The sequence below is a fragment of the Artemia franciscana genome, chromosome 1, assembly GCF_032884065.1.
Source record: "Artemia franciscana chromosome 1, ASM3288406v1, whole genome shotgun sequence".
In the NCBI taxonomy this organism is placed as follows: domain Eukaryota; kingdom Metazoa; phylum Arthropoda; class Branchiopoda; order Anostraca; family Artemiidae; genus Artemia; species Artemia franciscana.
The window spans coordinates 43675540-43687558 of record NC_088863.1 but is presented as its reverse complement, the minus strand read 5'-3'; the positions used below and the strand labels follow the sequence as shown (position 1 = coordinate 43687558).

Here is a 12019-nt window from a genome sequence, read left to right as displayed (position 1 = left end):
AATTTCGTTTTATTGTAATGGTTCCACCACCGCCTGCTTCAGCAGGTGCAACAGTGCTTTCAAACTCATTTTCTGCTTCATAGGAATCATTGGATATGATTTTATCTTCACACCCAAGCATATTAGTTGCTGCGCTTCGACTATAGTCATCTGAAAATTCTAATAAAATTTTAAAAGTAGTCGTTATGCCTACATAATCAATATTTTCAGTACATTTTCCCTTGATAATATATTCAGCATTTCTACAAATCTATTATTTGTTATAGTACCTTCATCATTATTTAGCATATTTGTTCCATCCAATCATGTTATTTTTACTTTTACATAAAGGTAACAATATCTTGGAAGAATCCTAGATTCCACATCTTTTAAAATGAAATTATAATTTGAAATTATCATACATTCACATTATTTTCTCTAATTTCTATATATTTATGTTTTGTTGTAAAATCATCAATAATAGGCTTTTCAAATATTTCTCAATAAGGAGTAACCACCTGATTCAGTGCCATTTATGTGCAGACAAAATTATTAAATAAACTTTAAAAGATTGACAAACAGTAGTGAAGATTTTCGATTGTTACTGAGGGTGCCAACAAGAGCATTACTCGGGATGTAGTTTAAGTCCCTTTCATTAAATCATTGCATCCAATAAGCCTTCCCTTTGTTCATAAAATCGTTTTATTATTCGAAACTATATCTTTAGAGATCTCAAATCATTTAACTCTCTTTGATTATAATCTATCCGATCTTTTCCATATTCAATCGCTCTATTTTTAGATAATTCGAGTCGAAGATTAATCATAGTGTTATACATGGAACGAGCTTCATCTTTTATATTTGTTATAGACGTCTTGAATAATTGAGAATTGACGATATTTTAATACCTATCTTTAAATGTTCGTTAGCCCCCTCAAAAATATCTAATCCCTTAAGTGTTACGGGATATTACCTCTTTAAAGACTAAAAATCTACTTTAGGAAACCCTGTCCCCTCCCACTTCCACTATCTGGTCTTCAAATTCAGCCCTAAAACATGAACATTGCTAAAACCAGAATCGGCTAAATAAAAATTAGGCAATATAGGGAGAGAGCCAGCACCGGTTTATCCTGCTTCCCCCAAACCCCTGTCATTGTGAGGGGTGGCCACCCTGTCACTCTGAGGGGTGGGCACCTGTTCTTCTAGTACCCTCTCGACCTCACTGAATGACACTTGGTTAAGCACGTGGTCTAAAGATTCCATATCAAGGCCAAGATCCCTCACAAAAGCATCTACATAAAAATTGGGGAAGGTCAATTAATAGGACTCATCCCCACATTCCCTCACGTTCATTTTCCTCAAGGGCCATACAAAGATTGTCGAGAAACTCCGATGGTGGTGATAATATGTTCTCGATATAGGCCCTTTGGTATGATGCTAGTGTTGGCATGTGAACCTAAAAAAATAGTAAGAGCTTATTATTCCATTGAAATACTTTTGATTTCATCCTAAAAAACAATTTATAATAGGCTAAAAAAGAATACATTATTGCTCTGAAAACTTTTTAAGGGGCAAATTGACCGTCCGTATTTGTTGAGACCAAACTACCACCTAAAGGTTTGATGACCAGAATTTATTCCGTACGTGGAGCAAAAGTAGGTGTTCAGTCTTGTTCACCCCATATTTAAAGCTAAGAATTTAAGAGAAATGACCAGAAATGACCTTACAAATGTGGGTAGGGTGCCCCTTTTATGTTTCAGCTTTTATAAAGTTCTCCTCATTGAAATTATGAGTCATAAAATACTTACGAAGGTGGAGGTAACGTCCATTTGTCGTGTTCCAAGGAGATCAGAGAGCAGATAATCTATTATATGGTCTAAATCATCAATGACAACCAGAAAAAGAGTGACAATTGTTATTCCCCGAAACACTTATGATTATAAACTGAAAAAAGTAATTTACAATAAGCTGAAAAAAGGGAATATTAATCATAGGACTAGGGTCCTCAAATCCCCATTCATAGAGGCATAGCCCCCTTTCAACAGTAGAACGCTAATAAAATGTTGTTCATATACATAGACTTTCTTGAAAAAATATCAAAGGTGAATTTTCAAGTTACCCCTTAGAAAGCAGGATGCTAAAACTTCTTATTTTCAAACATATAATTGTTCTATAAAAGAATGGATTCACCATACCGAAATACTTTAAGTTTCTAGTGTTAAAACATACTGAAAAATCCATTTATTTGGGGGGCTGGGGGCCTCTCAAAGCCCGTTAAAAACTATCCAGAGGAACTCTTTATTAGGCTGAAAAGAAAACCTATTTTTAGGATGGGCAATACCATGAAACCTCCCCCTCTCAGAGGAATCAAACATGGCACCTGACATCCTAGTTATTTTCCCTTACTGAAAAAATTACATTTTTACCACTAATAAATAAAAAAACGAAAAATATCTATGATTTTACTTACTTTAGGATTGGCAACTCCATCTTGCACGGTAACCATGTTCTCCCCATGCTGGGGGCCAAGGAACGGGCAGCGACTTCACCATATATACTATTTGGATTCACCATAAATAGTTTTACATGAAGTAAAAATAAATCTTATTTTCAACATGTATTGTGCACCCCCACTTAAATTTAACTCGGCCCTATTGCACTCCGCTCCTTCTATATCAGTGTTAGAGGCCTTCTCTCTCCAACTTAAATTGAAAGATTTTGAAATAGTTTTCACGCCCGGCATGGATACAAAATGAAAATTGTGAAGGAAACTTTTTCAAAGAAAAGTAAGTACAAAAGATTCCAATTGCAGTTTAAAAAATATGCAATCATTCCGGTGTCAGAAAAATTTAGTGAGGCTAAAAGTGCTTTGTTTGGACCAAAGTACACTGACTCGTAGTTATCTCTTTAAAGGGTGGTAATATATGTCGTCTAGGCGCTTCTAAATACCCTCCCAGGACACAGTTTAGACTGTGGACCGTCTTTGAAAGTATTATTTTCCCAACCTAACCCCTTTTTCAAAATATCAAAAAATTAGCTAAACTAGGATATTTTGGGATATTTAAGCTTCTTCATTTATAAGAGGCAGCTTTTTTATGAGAAATATGCATAATAATAGGCCACGTTAGAGGAAAAAGCCACACTATGAGCAAACTTTTATTCTGTTGCCTAGGGTTATACCTGGCCCTATTAAGGAGGAAGGGGTCTCACAAGATAATTGATTATTATAGTCAAAATTTTCCTTGTAAGCTTATTATTTTAATTATTATAGGGAAAAACATTACCCGCACCTTCATTTAACGCATAGATAAGTTACATTTATGTAACCATTTGACGTAAAAATTACATTTTTTAGGATGTAATTCAATTAAAATTACGGATGTAATTTTAACCCATCTGCTAGAACATGCTTTGACTAGCAAGAAGCTTTTGAAATAGCAAACGAGAAAAGTATATATTTTGCCTTGATAAACGAGATAAATTTATCAGTGATGGAGGTATGTAATGTTGCCTATTGCGTAACAGGCACCAACATCTTGAAGGTAACAAACCCTATTACATAATAACCAAAGAGAGCATTTGCGTAAGTAAACAAACCCTATTACGTAACATTCAAAGAAATCCTAAAGTAAACAAACCATATTAATTAATAACCAAAGAAATCCTGAATTAAGCAAACCCTATTACGTAACATACAGGTGTATAATACCGTTACAGGTGCACTATAGTATTGCGTAAGGCCCACTTGCGCGTAACAGTGTCTTAAGGGGGTAGTAGTTCCAAAAGTATACCCCATATAGGTGTCCTGGGAAGCATTATAGCGTCACTACTAATTTTAAGATCATGCTCTTCTAGACTTTGATTATTTAAATAGTTTGAGTTTCCCTATGCCTGATACGGGGAGGGAAATTTGTTTTAACCTTTTATTCTCATAGGAACATATCTTTCATCGTCAGTTTTTCCTAAATGTTTAAGTCTAAGCAATAAAACTATCGATAGTTCACTTTATTGTGAGAAGGGAAATTTTTTGCAGTATTGCGGCAGAAAAATGAACAATAACAACAACAATTTATATAGAAACTATGCACTATACATCTAGAAATCTTTTAATGTCAATCACTTTTCTAAGAGCTCAATAAATATTTCACGACTATTTGATAAATTTTATATAATTGCACTATCTTATCCCTCATCCTTAGAAAGTAATGAAGCTCCTTCATGTAGAAAAGGAGTGGATAACTGATAAATTTCCGAATGAAATTCTGGATATCGTCAGGGAATAAATGTGAAATAACAGTAATTAAGTCTAACATTAAGACCAACAGCAAAATTATAAAGTGTTGAAATTACAGAGATTTAACTGATACGGAAAAAGCTGAATACAGGGTCAAAAATCAAAAAACGCTATTGAGCTTCTTTTTTTTTCTTTTAATGTGCAAAATAAGATTGGTCGGTTATAGATTTAGTGGGTTGTGTGGATGGTAGTAAGAGGGTTGAAATAACTTGCTTGGGCAAAATGGATGAGAGACGTTTCCACTACATTCGTCGATTTTAATTCCAATTTACATTTTATTTGAAGTTTACTAGAGTGTAAAAAGAATTGATAACTATAAGGGGAAAGAAGGTGACCGTTTCGAGCTTATTTTAGGTGCAGAAACGGAGAGTGAAAGAGAAAAAAGCAATAAAAAATTAGGCACTTGTCTGTTAAGCGGAACACACTCAATAAGGGAAGGTAAGGTTTATCCTGATGAAATGTACCAAAACATGATAATAATATAATACTTTAGAAACAAAATTATTGAAGCTACGACAAAGAATTGTGCAAAGCTCGCCACCTAGAACGCATTATATTAAATACCTAACCTAACCCCTAACCACCTCTATGTATTAAATATTTAATAAAAATATACGTGCATCGCAGTTTTCTCACTCAAAATAAGCAAATCATAACCGATCCAGGAAGGGAAACCGGTTTCTGTTCGATCTTACACTGCATAATTAAGTACGTTCCGTATAACAGACAAGTACCAAAGATTAATTAAGATTATTTTGTGTTTACTTTAAAATCCTAAAACTGTTAAATAGTCAAATTTAGAGCTCCATGAAGAGCCTAGGTAAATTTAGGGTTTTTTTTGTAAAGAAAAAATAATGAAAATGCCAAAATCCAAATCTTAATCTTAAAGAAAAAAACTTTTTAGTGGAGAATTAAAAATATTTTACAACTTCACGGCATACTAATATCAGTTCTAGTAACTTAAAAGGCTGAAAATGTCAAGTCGTTGGTGTTGGATTTATAAAAAAAAAGTTGAAGCTTCTCGAAAACCTCTCGACTGATTACAATAGGATTTTCATGTAAGCTTATAGCTCTTGTTGCTTTCATTTTCTTTTATGTTTTTGGCAAAAGGGATGCAATCTTTAAGTAATTCCTTTTTTCACTGAGTGTGGACTTTCACCAGATTTGTCATTGAATTTTATTTTATGTTTATCAAATGACAAAAATTATGAAGCGAAGTGCGGACTGGGGGAAAAGATAGTTTGTGTGTCCCACAGGAACTAAAAGATCTAAACTTCCTAAATGAGTAGACTGTCCGGTGCCTGAGTGCATTTGTTTGCGAAGCTAACTATCATTTGGGCTCCTTCAAAGTGAACGCATAAAATTAATTTCCAGCTTCTAAGAAAAAGACGTTGCTCCCTTGTTTATTTTCTCTATCTAATTATTAGTCCACTTGTCTGTTTTCTTCTAGTTCGTGGATACCGAGTTTCGTGGCAGTTAAAAAAAAGGATTTTCATCTGTAACTAGGATACTAGGCTATCACTAAATAATGATGTAACTGGGATTCCCACCCCTGCTGAGACTTCCATGAAATCATGGGTCTGCTGGTTTTCAACATTTTTTACCACCCCCCCCCCCTGTTGTTTTTATTGAAATGACAGGCCTAAATGTCCTAGATAACAGGTCTAAGTGTCCTAAGTGTCCTAGTTTTGAAAGTTGTGAATGCAAGAACAGGCTTGAAAATTAATGTTAAGTAGACGAAATCGCTTAGACTAAGAATAAATGAGAGTGAAGAGCTAATATGATGAAACAAGAAAATGAATAGCTATAGCTTTGCTTGCCTAGGTATAATTTAGTAACAGTATGGGATGCAGTAAGTATGTAAGAAAGAATAACCAAGGCGCTGGATGTTCTTGTGCAGCTGAACGTTTGGAAATAAGAAGAACTTTGAATGAAGGTTAGAAAACTGGGAGCCATGATATTGACGGTAGTTAATCATTGCCCTAAAACACGGGTAGTTCAAAAGGTTTACCAACTGGGGTAAAGGGAAGAGCAGATCGCCCCCAAATGGAGTTGGAAGAGCTCATAAGAACGGATTCAAAGGAGATTTAAATGTCACAAGAGGGGGGGAATGAACCTTTGAACAGATTTAGGTGGAAAAGAAACACATTAATAAGTCTTCTGGTGGGCTTTTTCTGAGGGAACTATAACAACAAGAGCTCTTCTAATTGTGTATTTCATTGTTGTTGTTTTTTTTGTGTTTGTTTTTTAATAGATATTACCTAGAATAGTACTTGTTAAATACAGCGACCACACTCAAGAAGTAAAGATAGGATAATCGAAATGAAATATACTAAAATATGATAAAAGCATAATACTTTAGGAACAAAATTATGGAAACTACGACAAAGAGCGATTGACTGTAGGCCACCCAGAACGCATTGTATTAAATACCTAACATAACCTAACCTTACCAAAATACCGACTCTATATATTAAATATTTAATTAAAATATACCTACATGGTGGTTTATCTCTCTCAGACTAAGCTGATTATCTCCGACTGTACACAGAGATATAGAGAGAGACCGGTTTAATTACAGAGAGAAAACAAAGTGTGGTCGCTGTATTTAACAAGTAACAAGGTAGGTAAAGGATACGGCATTTAACTTTACAGTCCGTACCGGCGGTGCTGATCTCCGTTTCTTGGCCCTTCAGCCAGGAAGGCCCTTGTGGCCTCCGTTTGTGGCCCTTCAGCCACAACTCAAATTGAACAACTGTTGATGAGAATCACAGTACAGATATCTAGATATAATGTACTATGATGAGATACAAGCACAGAAACAATAGAAAGCGACAGAATTAACAACTTTTGTATACAGCCTAGGGCATAATTAGAGGGAGGATAGGATTAAACTCCATGAGGAAACAAAAAATGTGTAAAGTGGGCTTGCTTACAGGTAACATTACCTTTAGAGCGAAGTGTATTAGTCCATGAGCCCCGCGGACAGCGGGGGGAGGTCTGTATTCTATATTTATTTAATAAACCTCGTTCGAGGTCTTTTTTTAGTTTTATCACTCTTTGTTGAATAAATATAAAATACAGACCTCGCCCCGCTGCCCGCGGGGCTCATGGACTAATTCGCTTCGCTCTATAGGTAATGTTACCTGTAAGCAAGACCACTTTACGCAGTTTTAGTCTCGTTAGAGGGGGGTTTTATAAAGCTAAAAAATGGATGCGCTTCTCTAACAATGACAAAGAAACAATATGCGATCATCAGAATCTTGCTATATGCAGTAATACACACTTTAGACACCTTGTGACGAAACTAAACATTTACCAAATTCTACTTTACTTACTTTTGGCTATCATGGAAAGGGGTTAGGTTATAAAAATGAATCTTTCAGTGATGGGTCTACAGGCTAAAGTTTGTCCTGGGAAGGCGTTTCCTAGTACCTACCTCCACTCCTTCTCCCTTAAGAGGGCCCTGATCTTTGATGACCTCTAAAAATCTGTGTGTTATAAAAGTGAAACCTTGCAAAATAGATCTTCTGATTAAATGAAGGGCAACAAAATTATTTTCAGCCTCACAACTTTGCTCAATCCCAATTTATAGGGTTTTAAAGATATGCCAATACATTTCCTAAATTTTGAAAAAAAAATTGGCTTAAAATTCTACTCAAATAACAGGAATTTCATTTTCAGAACTAAAGCCAGAGAAAAAGAAATTGAGATACATGTTTACTTTTGTTCCAAGTGCTCTAAAGTGCGTGTTACTGTATATAGCAAGATTCTGACGATCGCATATTGTTTCTTTGTCATTATTAGAGAAGCGCATTCAATTTTTTATGTTTCTAAAATCCCCGTCCAACGAGACTAATTATGCGTTAAGTGGGCTCGCTTACAGATAACATAACCTATAGAGGGACGCGTATTAGTCCATGAGCCCCGCGGGTAGCGGGGCAGGTCTGTATTCTATATTTATTCAACAAAGAGTGATAAAAAAAAAAAGAAGAAAACCTCAAACGAAGTTTATTATGGACTAATACGCTTCGCTCTATAGGTAATGTTACCTGTAAGCAAGCCCACTTTACATATTTTTAGTTTGCCCCATGGAGGAGGAGGATCAACCAGAAACGGAGGAAAGGGGTGCAGGTAAACTGGAAGTGACTAAAAATCTGACGAGAAGAAGTTTTCCTGAATTAATGAAGTAAGGACTTTTTATTGGTATTTGACTAGCAGCTTTCTACTATTTTGATTAGTTTATGGGTTTGACGAATGAAGCTTTTAGCCTAAAAATGATTAAAACACATATACACAATAAATCAACTAGCTGCAAACCCAATTTCGTACCTTGATTTACTGATTCTCAAACCTTACACGCATTTTATTCCATATTAAGTGTTACGTACTTTCACAGTTAAACCAGACATGTACTGAAACACTAAATTTGTAACTACGTCAGCTGTAACTTTCGGGTTGCTGTAATCAACCCGATTTTTAATCAAGGTCGGAAACGCAAATAATCCAATCAATTTTTCGCTTATTTTTAAATATTCATTGGTTTAGCTATGCCAATCGTGAAGCTACATTGACGAGTCACTGTAGTACGAGTCACTGCAATTATTTTTATGCAGGTGTGCAGAAAGGGAGTTCCTGTCTGGGTTGACCAGAAACGTCAGGATACACATCATTCTCAGTCAGTGAAACTAATATACGAAAATTGGGGGGGGGGGGTGGCTACTGAAAAAAATAACCGTGGATTGCCAATTGAATTGACCTATATTTATTCTTTAAAGCTCTGCTAATGTTTTATTTGTAAAAGTAAAAAGTTAAAACATATTTTGCTTTCAGTAAAGTTATGTTCTGGTCTTGAGAAGACATGGATGATATTTGTATGCTGGAGAAACTTTTTCAACAGTTTTTAATCGTGACACAAACAGTATTTTCAATCTAATTTTATAACTCCTGATGCTGACCTGAAAAATAAAAACCTAATATAATTCCCAAAAAGATTGTATCTATGGTTTTATGATAACCTGGATACACTTATGTTCATTTTATTTATTTAAATTGTAAGAGTAGAAGTAGTAATAGTTGTAGCCCCAAAAGTTTCAAACTTAATACCTCCAGTGGTTCTCGATATACTCATGAGGTGTCTTATTGACAACCATAAACACAATGCCTTATGATTTAGTTTAAAGCAAAATTTAGTTTTAAAGCATAATGAGCCAATTACATAATTATAGGGAGTCGACATGCCCAATATCCCTAATAACATACTTGCTGGACCGTTCTATTATGCTGAACGAATTGCTCTGAAACTTTTGACTGGGTGCGTTTGGAAAATGAATCGGCTTGGGAGAAGGAATGCTTGCCCTTCAATCACTTTTTACTCTTAAGGAGGGCATCAGAAGTCTTGATTCTGAATCGAATTAGCTAGTTTAAAAGTTTCACTTACGTTTCTAGCTTTTATAGAGTGGGCTCATATGCCCTTTTGAAATCTGCATGCATACATTTTTTGGTTAATTGAAACTCCTCCTAAAAGTTCCCTTAAAGCTTCACCTTGATAGTCTTAGCACCATTAGTTTCAGCAAATGTAGTGGTAGTACTAAAAGTATAAACATAGTGCCTTCTGGCTAGTTCGAAATCCCTCACAACTTTCCCTTAAAGGTCCAATTTAATAAATTTTACAATTTTGTTATTTTATAAGTCTAATTTATAGGTCTAATTTTATAAGTAGTTCTTCATATATTGCTTTGTCGCCTTTTTGAAAGTCCAAATGGTCATAGTTTGTTTTGATTGCTTCATCTTAATACCCTCAGCTTGCGCAGCAGCAATAGCTGTAGCAGCATTAGTACCTGTATATGCATAGTACCTTTGGTTTCTTCAACATCCCCTTCAACACACGCTGAAAGTTTCAGCTTTATATCATCAACCGTTCCTGAAGCATTTCTGATGCGGCAACTTGAACCTGCATGGGCATAGTGGGCTTCGAATGAGTACTCTACAGTTTCTATACATCCCAATTTTTTCGCCTTAATATCCTTAGTTTTAACAGCAGTATCAGTAGTAGTACCAATAGAATCAATTCTAGTAACTTAAGCTTTAGTGGCAGTAGTAGTAATAAAAGTAGTAACAATAATAACAGTAGTAGTAGTATGAGTAGGAGCAGTAGCATTAGGATGCAAATATTTTCTTTTGGTTAGTTCAACATATCCCACAACAAGCCCTGTTAGTTTCAACTTGACAAACTAAATTGTTCCTAAAATATTACTTTTTGTTACACCTTTTAGACACCATGCATTCAGACGGTGTTTTGTGATTCAGTTCATCTTCCCCTCTCAAAATTTTTTGATAATTTCACCTTCATACCCTTAGGCATAGTTGTAATAATAGTCATAAAAGTAGTATTTATATTACAAGCAATATTATTGAATAGCGGCAGTACTACTAGCAGCAGTAGTATTAGCAAATTGTCTTTTGGTCAACAGAACATCCCTCTCATCAAGTCCTGGAAGTTTCAACTTTATACAATTAGCCATTGCTATGACACTGCTGACATGTCCTTTTGATAACTCTTATGTTTATATACTTCTTGAAAATTTTATCTCAATGCTCTTAGCCTTACAAGTAGTTGCAATAGATATAGTAGTAGTAGTAGTTGTAAATGTGGCAATAATAGTGGTATTAGCAGTAGTGTGCACATATTGCCTTTTGGGGGAATGATCCTCCCCTTTAAATGTTCTCTGAAAGTTGATTTGGTTCTAATTTCTCCTCAATACTGAAAATGTAATAGTGTGGTAGTAATACTGGTGGTAGTTGTAGTAGTATTGATAGTATGCAAATATTGCCTTTTTGATCATCTCTCTAATCATTTCCTGAATTATGCAAATTGATATAATCAGTTTTTCCTTTGTTACTCCCTTTTGGTGTAACACAGGAAAAAATGCCCTTGGACTATTGTTATCAAATTGGCTACGTAACAGTTTCAATTGAATGTGTTTCGGAAAAGAGTGTCAAGGAGGGGAGGATTGTTTCTCTCCATCATGTTTGACTCTTAAGACAGAACTAGAACGATAAATTTCCAATAAAATAAGGCTCTTCCAAAGTTTACACATCAACCCCTTACATAAAAACTTTATATGTCCTTGGGGCATAACTTGAAACCCTTACCCCCAGACTCTGGGGGATTTTTTCAACCCCAAAGGTCTTATTATATTATCTTTGGGCTATTTTTGAACAAATGGCTATCTAAAAAATTCTCTGGGATGCATTTGTGGAAAATACGACGTGAGGGGATGGGGCTTTCCTCCAATTCTCTTCACTCTGAAAAAGGACACTAGAACATCAAATTTTCAATCGAAAGAGCCCTCTCCAAAGTTTATACGACCAGCCTTTCCATAACAACCCTTAGGGCATAACTTATAACCCTTGCGCCGAGTACTTTATGTTAAATAGAGAGGAGAAGGGTATTGTACAATAATTATCTGAATAAGAGATCTTATCAAAATAACAGGAATATAAAGAAGGTGGAAAAAACATTAAAATATGAACTAAAGAGGTGTGAAGTGGAAACCATGGATAAAATTGCCCAGGATCTGGAAGATGCAGCTAGACTGCATTTTAGTAAAATATTGCACTGAAATCTTAATAAATTGAGAGGGAGTCATCAATCTGGACTTGTCCCTCTTAAAGATAGGAACCGAGCCACAATTAGTGATAAGGAAAGAGTTTAAGAGAGATATGCGGAACATTTGAGAATAT

At 35.2% G+C, this 12019-nt stretch overlaps 1 protein-coding gene across 2 annotated transcripts in view; it reads right to left on the bottom strand.

The window, feature by feature from the left end:
* Positions 1-8733, bottom strand: part of LOC136030071 (protein artichoke-like) — a 101439-nt gene extending 92706 nt beyond the window's left edge. Inside the window, exon 1 of one of the 2 annotated variants that reach the window (XM_065708710.1) lies at positions 8606-8733. The gene's annotated coding sequence lies outside the window, so the exon portion shown is untranslated. Of the gene's footprint in view, positions 1-1787; positions 1924-8605 lie in introns of those variants that run through there. The other variant, XM_065708720.1, reaches the window with a different exon arrangement.
* Between the last annotated feature and the right edge of the window lie 3286 nt (positions 8734-12019).